Here is a 15,520-nt window from a genome sequence, read left to right on the forward strand (position 1 = left end):
AGGATTTATCATTTGGGGAAGAAATGGCAAATATTCAATCAGAGATAGTCGTATCCAGTTTATTTAGTATATGTACCCTCAATTACTCAAGTTATCTCATCCTTCGATAGCTCAGTTGGGAGAGCGGAGGACTGTAGTGAAATGAGTCTGAAATCCTTAGGTCGCTTGTTGAACTCCGGCTCAAATTATCTCACCCTTCGATAGCTCAGTTGGGAGAGCGGAGGACTGTAGTGAAATGAGTCTGAAATCCTTAGGTCGCTTGTTGAACTCCGGCTCAAATTATCTCACCCTTCGATAGCTCAGTTGGTAGAGCGGAGGACTGTAGTGGAATGAGTCTGAAATCCTTAGGTCGCTTGTTGAACTCCGGCTCAAATTATCTCACCCTTCGATAGCTCAGTTGGTAGAGCGGAGGACTGTAGTGGAATGAGTCTGAAATCCTTAGGTCGCTGGTTCAACTCCGGCTCGAAGGAATTTTATAGGGTTGCAAAACCACTTTGAGGAAGTATCATTTCATGAAGAAATGGTAGTTAATCAGAGAAAGTCGTTACCAATAGACATATTTAGGTTTTCTCTCAATTACGCAAGACCACTCAACCTTCGAAAGCGCAGTTGGTGGGGCAGAGGACTGTAATGAAAAGAGTCTGAAATCCATTGGTCGCTGGTTCAACTCCGGCTAGAAGGTAATTTATAGAAGGGAAAAACTCCTTTGAGGATTTATCATTTGGGGAAGAAATGGCAAATATTCAATCAGAGATAGTCGTATCCAGTTTATTTAGTATATGTACCCTCAATTACTCAAATTATTTCATCCTTCGATAGCTCAGTTGGGAGAGCGGAGGACTGTAGTGATATGAGTCTGAAATCCTTAGGTCGCTTGTTGAACTCCGGCTCGAAGGAATTTTATAGGGTTGCAAAACCACTTTGAGGAAGTATCATTTCATGAAGAAATGGTAGTTAATCAGAGAAAGTCGTTACCGATAGACATATTTCGGTATTCTCTCAATTACGCAAGACCACTCAACATTCTATAGCGCAGTTGGTGGGGCAGAGGACTGTAATGAAAAGAGTCTGAATTCCTTTGGTCGTTGGTTCAACTCCGGCTAGAAGTTAATTCATAGAAGTGCAAAACCACTTTGAGGAAGTATCATTTCATGAAGAAATGGTAGTTAATCAGAGAAAGTCGTTACCAATAGACATATTTAGGTTTTCTCTCAATTACGCAAGACCACTCAACCTTCGAAAGCGCAGTTGGTGGGGCAGCGGACTGTAATGAGATGAGTCAGAAATCCATTGGTCGCTGGTTCAACTCCTGCTAAAAGGTAATTTATAGAAGGGCAAAACTCCTTTGAGGATTTATCATTTGGGGAAGAAATGGCAAATATTCAATCAGAGATAGTCGTATCCAGTTAATTTAGTATATGTACCCTCAATTACTCAAGTTATCTCATCCTTCGATAGCTCAGTTGGGAGAGCGGAGGACTGTAGTGAAATGAGTCTGAAATCCTTAGGTCGCTTGTTGAACTCCGGCTCAAATTATCTCACCCTTCGATAGCTCAGTTGGGAGAGCGGAGGACTGTAGTGAAATGAGTCTGAAATCCTTAGGTCGCTTGTTGAACTCCGGCTCAAATTATCTCACCCTTCGATAGCTCAGTTGGTAGAGCGGAGGACTGTAGTGGAATGAGTCTGAAATCCTTAGGTCGCTGGTTCAACTCCGGCTCGAAGGAATTTTATAGGGTTGCAAAACCACTTTGAGGAAGTATCATTTCATGAAGAAATGGTAGTTAATCAGAGAAAGTCGTTACCAATAGACATATTTAGGTTTTCTCTCAATTACGCAAGACCACTCAACCTTCGAAAGCGCAGTTGGTGGGGCAGAGGACTGTAATGAAAAGAGTCTGAAATCCATTGGTCGCTGGTTCAACTCCGGCTAGAAGTTAATTCATAGAAGTGCAAAACCACTTTGAGGAATTATCATTTGGGGAAGAAATGGCAAATATTCAATCAGAGATAGTCGTATCCAGTTTATTTAGTATATGTACCCTCAATTACTCTAATTATCCCACCTTTCGATAGCTCAGTTGGTAGAGCGGAGGACTGTAGTGAAATGAGTCTGAAATCCTTAGGTCGCTGGTTCAACTCCGGCTCGAAGGAATTTTATAGGGTTGCAAAACCACTTTGAGGAAGTATCATTTCATGAAGAAATGGTAGTTAATCAGAGAAAGTCGTTACCACTAGACATATTTAGGTTTTCTCTCAATTACGCAAGACCACTCATCATTCGATTGCGTAGTTGGTGGGGCAGAGGACTGTAATGAAAAGAGTCTGAATTCCTTTGGTCGTTGGTTCAACTCCGGCTAGAAGTTAATTCATAGAAGTGCAAAACCACTTTGAGGAATTATCAATTGGGGAAGAAATTGCAAATATTCAAATTATCTCACCCTTCGATAGCTCAGTTGGTAGAGCGGAGGACTGTAGTGGAATGAGTCTGAAATCCTTAGGTCGCTGGTTCAACTCCGGCTCGAAGGAATTTTATAGGGTTGCTAAACCACTTTGAGGAAGTATCATTTCATGAAGAAATGGTAGTTAATCAGAGAAAGTCGTTACCAATAGACATATTTAGGTTTTCTCTCAATTACGCAAGACCACTCAACCTTCGAAAGCGCAGTTGGTGGGGCAGCGGACTGTAATGAGATGAGTCTGAAATCCATTGGTCGCTGGTTCAACTCCTGCTAAAAGGTAATTTATAGAAGGGCAAAACTCCTTTGAGGATTTATCATTTGGGGAAGAAATGGCAAATATTCAATCAGAGATAGTCGTATCCAGTTTATTTAGTATATGTACCCTCAATTACTCAAATTATCTCATCCTTCGATAGCTCAGTTGGGAGAGCGGAGGACTGTAGTGAAATGAGTCTGAAATCCTTAGGTCGCTTGTTGAACTCCGGCTCAAATTATCTCACCCTTCGATAGCTCAGTTGGTAGAGCGGAGGACTGTAGTGGAATGAGTCTGAAATCCTTAGGTCGCTGGTTCAACTCCGGCTCGAAGGAATTTTATAGGGTTGCAAAACCACTTTGAGGAAGTATCATTTCATGAAGAAATGGTAGTTAATCAGAGAAAGTCGTTACCAATAGACATATTTAGGTTTTCTCTCAATTACGCAAGACCACTCAACATTCGATAGCGCAGTTGGTGGGGCAGAGGACTGTAATGAAAAGAGTCTGAAATCCTCTGGTCGTTGGTTCAACTCCGGCTAGAAGTTATTTCATAGAAGTGCAAAACAACTTTGAGGAATTATCATTTGGGGAAGAAATGGAAACTGTTCAATCAGAGAATGTCTTTTCCAGTTTATTTACTAGATTGTCTCTCAATTACGCAGAGATATTTAACGTTCGATAGCTCAGTTGGTAGAGCGGAGGACTGTAGTGAAATGAGTCTGAAATCTTTAGGTCGCTGGTTCAACTCCGGCTCGAAGGACTTTTATAGGGTTGCAAAACCACTTTGAGGAAGTATCATTTCATGAAGAAATGGTAGTTAATCAGAGAAAGTCGTTACCAATAGATATATTTAGGTTTTCTCTCAATTACGCAAGACCACTCAATCTTCGAAAGCGCAGTTGGTGGGGCAGAGGACTGTAATGAAAAGAGTCTGAAATCCATTGGTCGCTGGTTCAACTCCGGCTAGAAGGTAATTTATAGAAGGGCAAAACTCCTTTGAGGATTTATCATTTGGGGAAGAAATGGCAAATATTCAATCAGAGATAGTCGTATCCAGTTTATTTAGTATATGTACCCTCAATTACTCAAATTATTTCACCCTTTGATAGCTCAGTTGGTAGAGCGGAGGACTGTAGTGAAATGAGTCTGAAATCTGTAGGTCGCTGGTTCAACTCCGGCTCGACGGAATTTTATAGGGTTGCAAAACCACTTTGAGGAAGTATCATTTCATGAAGAAATGGTAGTTAATCAGAGAAAGTCGTTACCAATATACATATTTCGGTATTCTCTCAATTACGCAAGACCACTCATCATTCGATTGCGTAGTTGGTGGGGCAGAGGACTGTAATGAAAAGAGTCTGAATTCCTTTGGTCGTTGGTTCAACTCCGGCTAGAAGTTAATTCATAGAAGTGCAAAACCACTTTGAGGAATTATCATTTGGGGAAGAAATTGCAAATATTCAATCAGAGATAGTCGTATCCAGTTTATTTAGTATATGTACCCTCAATTACTCAAATTATCTCATCCTTCGATAGCTCAGTTGGGAGAGCGGAGGACTGTAGTGAAATGAGTCTGAATTCCTTAGGTCGCTTGTTGAACTCCGGCTCAAATTATCTCACCCTTCGATAGCTCAGTTGGTAGAGCGGAGGACTGTAGTGGAATGAGTCTGAAATCCTTAGGTCGCTGGTTCAACTCCGGCTCGAAGGAATTTTATAGGGTTGCAAAACCACTTTGAGGAAGTATCATTTCATGAAGAAATGGTAGTTAATCAGAGAAAGTCGTTACCAATAGACATATTTAGGTTTTCTCTCAATTACGCAAGACCACTCAACCTTCGAAAGCGCAGTTGGTGGGGCAGAGGACTGTAATGAAAAGAGTCTGAAATCCATTGGTCGCTGGTTCAACTCCGGCTAGAAGGTAATTTATAGAAGGGCAAAACTCCTTTGAGGATTTATCATTTGGGGAAGAAATGGCAAATATTCAATCAGAGATAGTCGTATCCAGTTTATTTAGTATATGTACCCTCAATTACTCAAATTATCTCATCCTTCGATAGCTCAGTTGGGAGAGCGGAGGACTGTAGTGAAATGAGTCTGAAATCCTTAGGTCGCTTGTTGAACTCCGGCTCAAATTATCTCACCCTTCGATAGCTCAGTTGGTAGAGCGGAGGACTGTAGTGGAATGAGTCTGAAATCCTTAGGTCGCTGGTTCAACTCCGGCTCGAAGGAATTTTATAGGGTTGCAAAACCACTTTGAGGAAGTATCATTTCATGAAGAAATGGTAGTTAATCAGAGAAAGTCGTTACCAATAGACATATTTAGGTTTTCTCTCAATTACGCAAGACCACTCAACATTCGATAGCGCAGTTGGTGGGGCAGAGGACTGTAATGAAAAGAGTCTGAAATCCTCTGGTCGTTGGTTCAACTCCGGCTAGAAGTTATTTCATAGAAGTGCAAAACAACTTTGAGGAATTATCATTTGGGGAAGAAATGGAAACTGTTCAATCAGAGAATGTCTTTTCCAGTTTATTTACTAGATTGTCTCTCAATTACGCAGAGATATTTAACGTTCGATAGCTCAGTTGGTAGAGCGGAGGACTGTAGTGAAATGAGTCTGAAATCTTTAGGTCGCTGGTTCAACTCCGGCTCGAAGGACTTTTATAGGGTTGCAAAACCACTTTGAGGAAGTATCATTTCATGAAGAAATGGTAGTTAATCAGAGAAAGTCGTTACCAATAGATATATTTAGGTTTTCTCTCAATTACGCAAGACCACTCAATCTTCGAAAGCGCAGTTGGTGGGGCAGAGGACTGTAATGAAAAGAGTCTGAAATCCATTGGTCGCTGGTTCAACTCCGGCTAGAAGGTAATTTATAGAAGGGCAAAACTCCTTTGAGGATTTATCATTTGGGGAAGAAATGGCAAATATTCAATCAGAGATAGTCGTATCCAGTTTATTTAGTATATGTACCCTCAATTACTCAAATTATTTCACCCTTTGATAGCTCAGTTGGTAGAGCGGAGGACTGTAGTGAAATGAGTCTGAAATCTGTAGGTCGCTGGTTCAACTCCGGCTCGACGGAATTTTATAGGGTTGCAAAACCACTTTGAGGAAGTATCATTTCATGAAGAAATGGTAGTTAATCAGAGAAAGTCGTTACCAATATACATATTTCGGTATTCTCTCAATTACGCAAGACCACTCATCATTCGATTGCGTAGTTGGTGGGGCAGAGGACTGTAATGAAAAGAGTCTGAATTCCTTTGGTCGTTGGTTCAACTCCGGCTAGAAGTTAATTCATAGAAGTGCAAAACCACTTTGAGGAATTATCATTTGGGGAAGAAATTGCAAATATTCAATCAGAGATAGTCGTATCCAGTTTATTTAGTATATGTACCCTCAATTACTCAAATTATCTCATCCTTCGATAGCTCAGTTGGGAGAGCGGAGGACTGTAGTGAAATGAGTCTGAATTCCTTAGGTCGCTTGTTGAACTCCGGCTCAAATTATCTCACCCTTCGATAGCTCAGTTGGTAGAGCGGAGGACTGTAGTGGAATGAGTCTGAAATCCTTAGGTCGCTGGTTCAACTCCGGCTCGAAGGAATTTTATAGGGTTGCAAAACCACTTTGAGGAAGTATCATTTCATGAAGAAATGGTAGTTAATCAGAGAAAGTCGTTACCAATAGACATATTTAGGTTTTCTCTCAATTACGCAAGACCACTCAACCTTCGAAAGCGCAGTTGGTGGGGCAGAGGACTGTAATGAAAAGAGTCTGAAATCCATTGGTCGCTGGTTCAACTCCGGCTAGAAGGTAATTTATAGAAGGGCAAAACTCCTTTGAGGATTTATCATTTGGGGAAGAAATGGCAAATATTCAATCAGAGATAGTCGTATCCAGTTTATTTAGTATATGTGCCCTCAATTACTCAAATTTTTTCACCCTTCGATAGCTCAGTTGGTAGAGCGGAGGACTGTAGTGAAATGAGTCTGAAATCCTTAGGTCGCTGGTTCAACTCCGGCTCGAAGGAATTTTATAGGGTTGCAAAACCACTTTGAGGAAGGATCATTTCATGAAGAAATGGTAGTTAATCAGAGAAAGTCGTTACCGATTGACATATTTCGGTATTCTCTCAATTACGCAAGACCACTCAACATTCGATAGCGCAGTTGGTGGGGCAGAGGACTGTAATGAAAAGAGTCTGAATTCCTTTGGTCGTTGGTTCAACTCCGGCTAGAAGTTAATTCATAGAAGTGCAAAACCACTTTGAGGAATTATCATTTGGGGAAGAAATGGCAAATATTCAATCAGAGATAGTCGTATCCAGTTTATTTAGTATATGTACCCTCAATTACTCAAATTATGTCACCCTTCGTTAGCTCAGTTGGTAGAGCGGAGGACTGTAGTGGAATGAGTCTGAAATCCTTAGGTCGCTGGTTCAACTCCGGCTCGAAGGAATTTTATAGGGTTGCAAAACCACTTTGAGGAAGTATCATTTCATGAAGAAATGGTAGTTAATCAGAGAAAGTCGTTACCAATAGACATATTTAGGTTTTCTCTCAATTACGCAAGACCACTCAACCTTCGAAAGCGCAGTTGGTGGGGCAGAGGACTGTAATGAAAAGAGTCTGAAATCCATTGGTCGCTGGTTCAACTCCGGCTAGAAGGTAATTTATAGAAGGGCAAAACTCCTTTGAGGATTTATCATTTGGGGAAGAAATGGCAAATATTCAATCAGAGATAGTCGTATCCAGTTTATTTAGTACATGTACCCTCAATTACTTGAATTATCTCACCCTTCGATAGCTCAGTTGGTAGAGCGGAGGACTGTAGTGAAATGAGTCTGAAATCCTTAGGTCGCTGGTTCAACTCCGGCTCGAAGGAATTTTATAGGGTTGCAAAACCACTTTGAGGAAGTATCATTTCATGAAGAAATGGTAGTTAATCAGAGAAAGTCGTTACCAATAGACATATTTCGGTATTCTCTCAATTACGTAAGACCACTCAACATTCGATAGCGCAGTTGGTGGGGCAGAGGACTGTAATGAAAAGAGTCTGAAATCCTTTGGTCGTTGGTTCAACTCCGGCTAGAAGTTATTTCATAGAAGTGCAAAACAACTTTGAGGAATTATCATTTGGGGAAGAAATGGAAACTGTTCAATCAGAGAATGTCTTTTCCAGTTTATTTACTAGATTGTCTCTCAATTACGCAGAGATATTTAACGTTCGATAGCTCAGTTGGTAGAGCGGAGGACTGTAGTGAAATGAGTCTGAAATCTTTAGGTCGCTGGTTCAACTCCGGCTCGAAGGAATTTTATAGGGTTGCAAAACCACTTTGAGGAATTATCAATTGGGGAAGAAATTGCAAATATTCAAATTATCTCACCCTTCGATAGCTCAGTTGGTAGAGCGGAGGACTGTAGTGGAATGAGTCTGAAATCCTTAGGTCGCTGGTTCAACTCCGGCTCGAAGGAATTTTATAGGGTTGCTAAACCACTTTGAGGAAGTATCATTTCATGAAGAAATGGTAGTTAATCAGAGAAAGTCGTTACCAATAGACATATTTAGGTTTTCTCTCAATTACGCAAGACCACTCAACCTTCGAAAGCGCAGTTGGTGGGGCAGCGGACTGTAATGAGATGAGTCTGAAATCCATTGGTCGCTGGTTCAACTCCTGCTAAAAGGTAATTTATAGAAGGGCAAAACTCCTTTGAGGATTTATCATTTGGGGAAGAAATGGCAAATATTCAATCAGAGATAGTCGTATCCAGTTTATTTAGTATATGTACCCTCAATTACTCAAATTATCTCATCCTTCGATAGCTCAGTTGGGAGAGCGGAGGACTGTAGTGAAATGAGTCTGAAATCCTTAGGTCGCTTGTTGAACTCCGGCTCAAATTATCTCACCCTTCGATAGCTCAGTTGGTAGAGCGGAGGACTGTAGTGGAATGAGTCTGAAATCCTTAGGTCGCTGGTTCAACTCCGGCTCGTAGGAATTTTATAGGGTTGCAAAACCACTTTGAGGAAGTATCATTTCATGAAGAAATGGTAGTTAATCAGAGAAAGTCGTTACCAATAGACATATTTAGGTTTTCTCTCAATTACGCAAGACCACTCAACATTCGATAGCGCAGTTGGTGGGGCAGAGGACTGTAATGAAAAGAGTCTGAAATCCTCTGGTCGTTGGTTCAACTCCGGCTAGAAGTTATTTCATAGAAGTGCAAAACAACTTTGAGGAATTATCATTTGGGGAAGAAATGGAAACTGTTCAATCAGAGAATGTCTTTTCCAGTTTATTTACTAGATTGTCTCTCAATTACGCAGAGATATTTAACGTTCGATAGCTCAGTTGGTAGAGCGGAGGACTGTAGTGAAATGAGTCTGAAATCTTTAGGTCGCTGGTTCAACTCCGGCTCGAAGGACTTTTATAGGGTTGCAAAACCACTTTGAGGAAGTATCATTTCATGAAGAAATGGTAGTTAATCAGAGAAAGTCGTTACCAATAGATATATTTAGGTTTTCTCTCAATTACGCAAGACCACTCAATCTTCGAAAGCGCAGTTGGTGGGGCAGAGGACTGTAATGAAAAGAGTCTGAAATCCATTGGTCGCTGGTTCAACTCCGGCTAGAAGGTAATTTATAGAAGGGCAAAACTCCTTTGAGGATTTATCATTTGGGGAAGAAATGGCAAATATTCAATCAGAGATAGTCGTATCCAGTTTATTTAGTATATGTACCCTCAATTACTCAAATTATTTCACCCTTTGATAGCTCAGTTGGTAGAGCGGAGGACTGTAGTGAAATGAGTCTGAAATCTTTAGGTCGCTGGTTCAACTCCGGCTCGACGGAATTTTATAGGGTTGCAAAACCACTTTGAGGAAGTATCATTTCATGAAGAAATGGTAGTTAATCAGAGAAAGTCGTTACCAATATACATATTTCGGTATTCTCTCAATTACGCAAGACCACTCATCATTCGATTGCGTAGTTGGTGGGGCAGAGGACTGTAATGAAAAGAGTCTGAATTCCTTTGGTCGTTGGTTCAACTCCGGCTAGAAGTTAATTCATAGAAGTGCAAAACCACTTTGAGGAATTATCATTTGGGGAAGAAATTGCAAATATTCAATCAGAGATAGTCGTATCCAGTTTATTTAGTATATGTACCCTCAATTACTCAAATTATCTCATCCTTCGATAGCTCAGTTGGGAGAGCGGAGGACTGTAGTGAAATGAGTCTGAACTCCTTAGGTCGCTTGTTGAACTCCGGCTCAAATTATCTCACCCTTCGATAGCTCAGTTGGTAGAGCGGAGGACTGTAGTGGAATGAGTCTGAAATCCTTAGGTCGCTGGTTCAACTCCGGCTCGAAGGAATTTTATAGGGTTGCAAAACCACTTTGAGGAAGTATCATTTCATGAAGAAATGGTAGTTAATCAGAGAAAGTCGTTACCAATAGACATATTTAGGTTTTCTCTCAATTACGCAAGACCACTCAACCTTCGAAAGCGCAGTTGGTGGGGCAGAGGACTGTAATGAAAAGAGTCTGAAATCCATTGGTCGCTGGTTCAACTCCGGCTAGAAGGTAATTTATAGAAGGGCAAAACTCCTTTGAGGATTTATCATTTGGGGAAGAAATGGCAAATATTCAATCAGAGATAGTCGTATCCAGTTTATTTAGTATATGTGCCCTCAATTACTCAAATTTTTTCACCCTTCGATAGCTCAGTTGGTAGAGCGGAGGACTGTAGTGAAATGAGTCTGAAATCCTTAGGTCGCTGGTTCAACTCCGGCTCGAAGGAATTTTATAGGGTTGCAAAACCACTTTGAGGAAGGATCATTTCATGAAGAAATGGTAGTTAATCAGAGAAAGTCGTTACCGATACACATATTTCGGTATTCTCTCAATTACGCAAGACCACTCAACATTCGATAGCGCAGTTGGTGGGGCAGAGGACTGTAATGAAAAGAGTCTGAATTCCTTTGGTCGTTGGTTCAACTCCGGCTAGAAGTTAATTCATAGAAGTGCAAAACCACTTTGAGGAATTATCATTTGGGGAAGAAATGGCAAATATTCAATCAGAGATAGTCGTATCCAGTTTATTTAGTATATGTACCCTCAATTACTCAAATTATGTCACCCTTCGTTAGCTCAGTTGGTAGAGCGGAGGACTGTAGTGGAATGAGTCTGAAATCCTTAGGTCGCTGGTTCAACTCCGGCTCGAAGGAATTTTATAGGGTTGCAAAACCACTTTGAGGAAGTATCATTTCATGAAGAAATGGTAGTTAATCAGAGAAAGTCGTTACCAATAGACATATTTAGGTTTTCTCTCAATTACGCAAGACCACTCAACCTTCGAAAGCGCAGTTGGTGGGGCAGAGGACTGTAATGAAAAGAGTCTGAAATCCATTGGTCGCTGGTTCAACTCCGGCTAGAAGGTAATTTATAGAAGGGCAAAACTCCTTTGAGGATTTATCATTTGGGGAAGAAATGGCAAATATTCAATCAGAGATAGTCGTATCCAGTTTATTTAGTACATGTACCCTCAATTACTTGAATTATCTCACCCTTCGATAGCTCAGTTGGTAGAGCGGAGGACTGTAGTGAAATGAGTCTGAAATCCTTAGGTCGCTGGTTCAACTCCGGCTCGAAGGAATTTTATAGGGTTGCAAAACCACTTTGAGGAAGTATCATTTCATGAAGAAATGGTAGTTAATCAGAGAAAGTCGTTACCAATAGACATATTTCGGAATTCTCTCAATTACGTAAGACCACTCAACATTCGATAGCGCAGTTGGTGGGGCAGAGGACTGTAATGAAAAGAGTCTGAAATCCTTTGGTCGTTGGTTCAACTCCGGCTAGAAGTTATTTCATAGAAGTGCAAAACAACTTTGAGGAATTATCATTTGGGGAAGAAATGGAAACTGTTCAATCAGAGAATGTCTTTTCCAGTTTATTTACTAGATTGTCTCTCAATTACGCAGAGATATTTAACGTTCGATAGCTCAGTTGGTAGAGCGGAGGACTGTAGTGAAATGAGTCTGAAATCTTTAGGTCGCTGGTTCAACTCCGGCTCGAAGGAATTTTATAGGGTTGCAAAACCACTTTGAGGAAGTATCATTTCATGAAGAAATGGTAGTTAATCAGAGAAAGTCGTTACCAATAGATATATTTAGGTTTTCTCTCAATTACGCAAGACCACTCAATCTTCGAAAGCGCAGTTGGTGGGGCAGAGGACTGTAATGAAAAGAGTCTGAAATCCATTGGTCGCTGGTTCAACTCCGGCTAGAAGGTAATTTATAGAAGGGCAAAACTCCTTTGAGGATTTATCATTTGGGGAAGAAATGGCAAATATTCAATCAGAGATAGTCGTATCCAGTTTATTTAGTATATGTACCCTCAATTACTCAAATTATTTCACCCTTTGATAGCTCAGTTGGTAGAGCGGAGGACTGTAGTGAAATGAGTCTGAAATCTTTAGGTCGCTGGTTCAACTCCGGCTCGACGGAATTTTATAGGGTTGCAAAACCACTTTGAGGAAGTATCATTTCATGAAGAAATGGTAGTTAATCAGAGAAAGTCGTTACCAATAGACATATTTCGGTATTCTCTCAATTACGCAAGACCACTCATCATTCGATTGCGTAGTTGGTGGGGCAGAGGACTGTAATGAAAAGAGTCTGAATTCCTTTGGTCGTTGGTTCAACTCCGGCTAGAAGTTAATTCATAGAAGTGCAAAACCACTTTGAGGAATTATCATTTGGGGACGAAATTGCAAATATTCAATCAGAGATAGTCGTATCCAGTTTATTTAGTATATGTACCCTCAATTACTCAAATTATCTCATCCTTCGATAGCTCAGTTGGGAGAGCGGAGGACTGTAGTGAAATGAGTCTGAACTCCTTAGGTCGCTTGTTGAACTCCGGCTCAAATTATCTCACCCTTCGATAGCTCAGTTGGTAGAGCGGAGGACTGTAGTGGAATGAGTCTGAAATCCTTTGGTCGCTGGTTCAACTCCGGCTCGAAGGAATTTTATAGGGTTGCAAAACCACTTTGAGGAAGTATCATTTCATGAAGAAATGGTAGTTAATCAGAGAAAGTCGTTACCAATAGACATATTTAGGTTTTCTCTCAATTACGCAAGACCACTCAACCTTCGAAAGCGCAGTTGGTGGGGCAGAGGACTGTAATGAAAAGAGTCTGAAATCCATTGGTCGCTGGTTCAACTCCGGCTAGAAGGTAATTTATAGAAGGGCAAAACTCCTTTGAGGATTTATCATTTGGGGAAGAAATGGCAAATATTCAATCAGAGATAGTCGTATCCAGTTTATTTAGTATATGTGCCCTCAATTACTCAAATTTTTTCACCCTTCGATAGCTCAGTTGGTAGAGCGGAGGACTGTAGTGAAATGAGTCTGAAATCCTTAGGTCGCTGGTTCAACTCCGGCTCGAAGGAATTTTATAGGGTTGCAAAACCACTTTGAGGAAGTATCATTTCATGAAGAAATGGTAGTTAATCAGAGAAAGTCGTTATCAATAGACATATTTAGGTTTTCTCTCAATTACGCAAGACCACTCAACCTTCGAAAGCGCAGTTGGTGGGGCAGAGGACTGTAATGAAAAGAGTCTGAAATCCATTGGTCGCTGGTTCAACTCCGGCTAGAAGGTAATTTATAGAAGGGCAAAACTCCTTTGAGGATTTATCATTTGGGGAAGAAATGGCAAATATTCAATCAGAGATAGTCGTATCCAGTTTATTTAGTATATGTGCCCTCAATTACTCAAATTTTTTCACCCTTCGATAGCTCAGTTGGTAGAGCGGAGGACTGTAGTGAAATGAGTCTGAAATCCTTAGGTCGCTGGTTCAACTCCGGCTCGAAGGAATTTTATAGGGTTGCAAAACCACTTTGAGGAAGTATCATTTCATGAAGAAATGGTAGTTAATCAGAGAAAGTCGTTACCAATAGACATATTTAGGTTTTCTCTCAATTACGCAAGACCACTCAACCTTCGAAAGCGCAGTTGGTGGGGCAGAGGACTGTAATGAAAAGAGTCTGAAATCCATTGGTCGCTGGTTCAACTCCGGCTAGAAGGTAATTTATAGAAGGGCAAAACTCCTTTGAGGATTTATCATTTGGGGAAGAAATGGCAAATATTCAATCAGAGATAGTCGTATCCAGTTTATTTAGTATATGTACCCTCAATTACTCAAATTATTTCACCCTTTGATAGCTCAGTTGGTAGAGCGGAGGACTGAAGTGAAATGAGTCTGAAATCTTTAGGTCGCTGGTTCAACTCCGACTCGACGGAATTTTATAGGGTTGCAAAACCACTTTGAGGACGTATCATTTCATGAAGAAATGGTAGTTAATCAGAGAAAGTCGTTACCAATAGACATATTTCGGTATTCTCTCAATTACGCAAGACCACTCATCATTCGATTGCGTAGTTGGTGGGGCAGAGGACTGTAATGAAAAGAGTCTGAATTCCTTTGGTCGTTGGTTCAACTCCGGCTAGAAGTTAATTCATAGAAGTGCAAAACCACTTTGAGGAATTATCATTTGGGGACGAAATTGCAAATATTCAATCAGAGATAGTCGTATCCAGTTTATTTAGTATATGTACCCTCAATTACTCAAATTATCTCATCCTTCGATAGCTCAGTTGGGAGAGCGGAGGACTGTAGTGAAATGAGTCTGAACTCCTTAGGTCGCTTGTTGAACTCCGGCTCAAATTATCTCACCCTTCGATAGCTCAGTTGGTAGAGCGGAGGACTGTAGTGGAATGAGTCTGAAATCCTTTGGTCGCTGGTTCAACTCCGGCTCGAAGGAATTTTATAGGGTTGCAAAACCACTTTGAGGAAGTATCATTTCATGAAGAAATGGTAGTTAATCAGAGAAAGTCGTTACCAATAGACATATTTAGGTTTTCTCTCAATTACGCAAGACCACTCAACCTTCGAAAGCGCAGTTGGTGGGGCAGAGGACTGTAATGAAAAGAGTCTGAAATCCATTGGTCGCTGGTTCAACTCCGGCTAGAAGGTAATTTATAGAAGGGCAAAACTCCTTTGAGGATTTATCATTTGGGGAAGAAATGGCAAATATTCAATCAGAGATAGTCGTATCCAGTTTATTTAGTATATGTGCCCTCAATTACTCAAATTTTTTCACCCTTCGATAGCTCAGTTGGTAGAGCGGAGGACTGTAGTGAAATGAGTCTGAAATCCTTAGGTCGCTGGTTCAACTCCGGCTCGAAGGAATTTTATAGGGTTGCAAAACCACTTTGAGGAAGTATCATTTCATGAAGAAATGGTAGTTAATCAGAGAAAGTCGTTACCGATAGACATATTTCGGTATTCTCTCAATTACGCAAGACCACTCAACATTCGATAGCGCAGTTGGTGGGGCAGAGGACTGTAATGAAAAGAGTCTGAATTCCTTTGGTCGTTGGTTCAACTCCGGCTAGAAGTTAATTCATAGAAGTGCAAAACCACTTTGAGGAATTATCATTTGGGGAAGAAATGGCAAATATTCAATCAGAGATAGTCGTATCCAGTTTATTTAGTATATGTACCCTCAATTACTCAAATTATCTCACCCTTCGATAGCTCAGTTGGTAGAGCGGAGGACTGTAGTGGAATGAGTCTGAAATCCTTAGGTCGCTGGTTCAACTCCGGCTCGAAGGAATTTTATAGGGTTGCAAAACCACTTTGAGGAAGTATCATTTCATGAAGAAATGGTAGTTAATCAGAGAAAGTCGTTACCAATAGACATATTTAGGTTTTCTCTCAATTACGCAAGACCACTCA

General features: G+C 40.7%; 21 non-coding genes across 21 annotated transcripts; all 21 read left to right on the top strand.

Moving 5' to 3' along the window:
- The first annotated feature begins 382 nt into the window (after positions 1 to 382).
- On the top strand, positions 383 to 470 carry trnay-gua (transfer RNA tyrosine (anticodon GUA)). Its single transcript is given in 2 exon segments — positions 383 to 419; positions 435 to 470. It is a non-coding gene; the product is annotated as a tRNA-Tyr (tRNA).
- Positions 471 to 1,636: 1,166 nt separating this feature from the next.
- Positions 1,637 to 1,724, top strand: trnay-gua (transfer RNA tyrosine (anticodon GUA)). The gene is given in 2 exon segments: positions 1,637 to 1,673; positions 1,689 to 1,724. It is a non-coding gene; the product is annotated as a tRNA-Tyr (tRNA).
- Positions 1,725 to 2,063: 339 nt separating this feature from the next.
- Positions 2,064 to 2,151, top strand: trnay-gua (transfer RNA tyrosine (anticodon GUA)). The gene is given in 2 exon segments: positions 2,064 to 2,100; positions 2,116 to 2,151. It is a non-coding gene; the product is annotated as a tRNA-Tyr (tRNA).
- Positions 2,152 to 2,438: 287 nt separating this feature from the next.
- trnay-gua (transfer RNA tyrosine (anticodon GUA)) lies at positions 2,439 to 2,526 on the top strand. The gene is given in 2 exon segments: positions 2,439 to 2,475; positions 2,491 to 2,526. It is a non-coding gene; the product is annotated as a tRNA-Tyr (tRNA).
- A 433-nt stretch (positions 2,527 to 2,959) lies between these two features.
- trnay-gua (transfer RNA tyrosine (anticodon GUA)) lies at positions 2,960 to 3,047 on the top strand. The gene is given in 2 exon segments: positions 2,960 to 2,996; positions 3,012 to 3,047. It is a non-coding gene; the product is annotated as a tRNA-Tyr (tRNA).
- Positions 3,048 to 4,334: 1,287 nt separating this feature from the next.
- Positions 4,335 to 4,422, top strand: trnay-gua (transfer RNA tyrosine (anticodon GUA)). The gene is given in 2 exon segments: positions 4,335 to 4,371; positions 4,387 to 4,422. It is a non-coding gene; the product is annotated as a tRNA-Tyr (tRNA).
- A 433-nt stretch (positions 4,423 to 4,855) lies between these two features.
- Positions 4,856 to 4,943, top strand: trnay-gua (transfer RNA tyrosine (anticodon GUA)). Its single transcript is given in 2 exon segments — positions 4,856 to 4,892; positions 4,908 to 4,943. It is a non-coding gene; the product is annotated as a tRNA-Tyr (tRNA).
- A 1,287-nt stretch (positions 4,944 to 6,230) lies between these two features.
- trnay-gua (transfer RNA tyrosine (anticodon GUA)) lies at positions 6,231 to 6,318 on the top strand. The gene is given in 2 exon segments: positions 6,231 to 6,267; positions 6,283 to 6,318. It is a non-coding gene; the product is annotated as a tRNA-Tyr (tRNA).
- A 339-nt stretch (positions 6,319 to 6,657) lies between these two features.
- On the top strand, positions 6,658 to 6,745 carry trnay-gua (transfer RNA tyrosine (anticodon GUA)). Its single transcript is given in 2 exon segments — positions 6,658 to 6,694; positions 6,710 to 6,745. It is a non-coding gene; the product is annotated as a tRNA-Tyr (tRNA).
- A 766-nt stretch (positions 6,746 to 7,511) lies between these two features.
- trnay-gua (transfer RNA tyrosine (anticodon GUA)) lies at positions 7,512 to 7,599 on the top strand. Its single transcript is given in 2 exon segments — positions 7,512 to 7,548; positions 7,564 to 7,599. It is a non-coding gene; the product is annotated as a tRNA-Tyr (tRNA).
- A 502-nt stretch (positions 7,600 to 8,101) lies between these two features.
- Positions 8,102 to 8,189, top strand: trnay-gua (transfer RNA tyrosine (anticodon GUA)). Its single transcript is given in 2 exon segments — positions 8,102 to 8,138; positions 8,154 to 8,189. It is a non-coding gene; the product is annotated as a tRNA-Tyr (tRNA).
- Positions 8,190 to 8,622: 433 nt separating this feature from the next.
- trnay-gua (transfer RNA tyrosine (anticodon GUA)) lies at positions 8,623 to 8,710 on the top strand. Its single transcript is given in 2 exon segments — positions 8,623 to 8,659; positions 8,675 to 8,710. It is a non-coding gene; the product is annotated as a tRNA-Tyr (tRNA).
- Positions 8,711 to 9,997: 1,287 nt separating this feature from the next.
- Positions 9,998 to 10,085, top strand: trnay-gua (transfer RNA tyrosine (anticodon GUA)). Its single transcript is given in 2 exon segments — positions 9,998 to 10,034; positions 10,050 to 10,085. It is a non-coding gene; the product is annotated as a tRNA-Tyr (tRNA).
- Positions 10,086 to 10,424: 339 nt separating this feature from the next.
- trnay-gua (transfer RNA tyrosine (anticodon GUA)) lies at positions 10,425 to 10,512 on the top strand. The gene is given in 2 exon segments: positions 10,425 to 10,461; positions 10,477 to 10,512. It is a non-coding gene; the product is annotated as a tRNA-Tyr (tRNA).
- A 766-nt stretch (positions 10,513 to 11,278) lies between these two features.
- trnay-gua (transfer RNA tyrosine (anticodon GUA)) lies at positions 11,279 to 11,366 on the top strand. The gene is given in 2 exon segments: positions 11,279 to 11,315; positions 11,331 to 11,366. It is a non-coding gene; the product is annotated as a tRNA-Tyr (tRNA).
- Positions 11,367 to 12,653: 1,287 nt separating this feature from the next.
- Positions 12,654 to 12,741, top strand: trnay-gua (transfer RNA tyrosine (anticodon GUA)). Its single transcript is given in 2 exon segments — positions 12,654 to 12,690; positions 12,706 to 12,741. It is a non-coding gene; the product is annotated as a tRNA-Tyr (tRNA).
- Positions 12,742 to 13,080: 339 nt separating this feature from the next.
- On the top strand, positions 13,081 to 13,168 carry trnay-gua (transfer RNA tyrosine (anticodon GUA)). Its single transcript is given in 2 exon segments — positions 13,081 to 13,117; positions 13,133 to 13,168. It is a non-coding gene; the product is annotated as a tRNA-Tyr (tRNA).
- Positions 13,169 to 13,507: 339 nt separating this feature from the next.
- Positions 13,508 to 13,595, top strand: trnay-gua (transfer RNA tyrosine (anticodon GUA)). The gene is given in 2 exon segments: positions 13,508 to 13,544; positions 13,560 to 13,595. It is a non-coding gene; the product is annotated as a tRNA-Tyr (tRNA).
- An 860-nt stretch (positions 13,596 to 14,455) lies between these two features.
- On the top strand, positions 14,456 to 14,543 carry trnay-gua (transfer RNA tyrosine (anticodon GUA)). Its single transcript is given in 2 exon segments — positions 14,456 to 14,492; positions 14,508 to 14,543. It is a non-coding gene; the product is annotated as a tRNA-Tyr (tRNA).
- A 339-nt stretch (positions 14,544 to 14,882) lies between these two features.
- trnay-gua (transfer RNA tyrosine (anticodon GUA)) lies at positions 14,883 to 14,970 on the top strand. Its single transcript is given in 2 exon segments — positions 14,883 to 14,919; positions 14,935 to 14,970. It is a non-coding gene; the product is annotated as a tRNA-Tyr (tRNA).
- A 339-nt stretch (positions 14,971 to 15,309) lies between these two features.
- On the top strand, positions 15,310 to 15,397 carry trnay-gua (transfer RNA tyrosine (anticodon GUA)). The gene is given in 2 exon segments: positions 15,310 to 15,346; positions 15,362 to 15,397. It is a non-coding gene; the product is annotated as a tRNA-Tyr (tRNA).
- Positions 15,398 to 15,520: the final 123 nt, after the last annotated feature.

Source organism: Gadus morhua, chromosome 22 (assembly GCF_902167405.1).
Source record: "Gadus morhua chromosome 22, gadMor3.0, whole genome shotgun sequence".
Classification (NCBI taxonomy): domain Eukaryota; kingdom Metazoa; phylum Chordata; class Actinopteri; order Gadiformes; family Gadidae; genus Gadus; species Gadus morhua.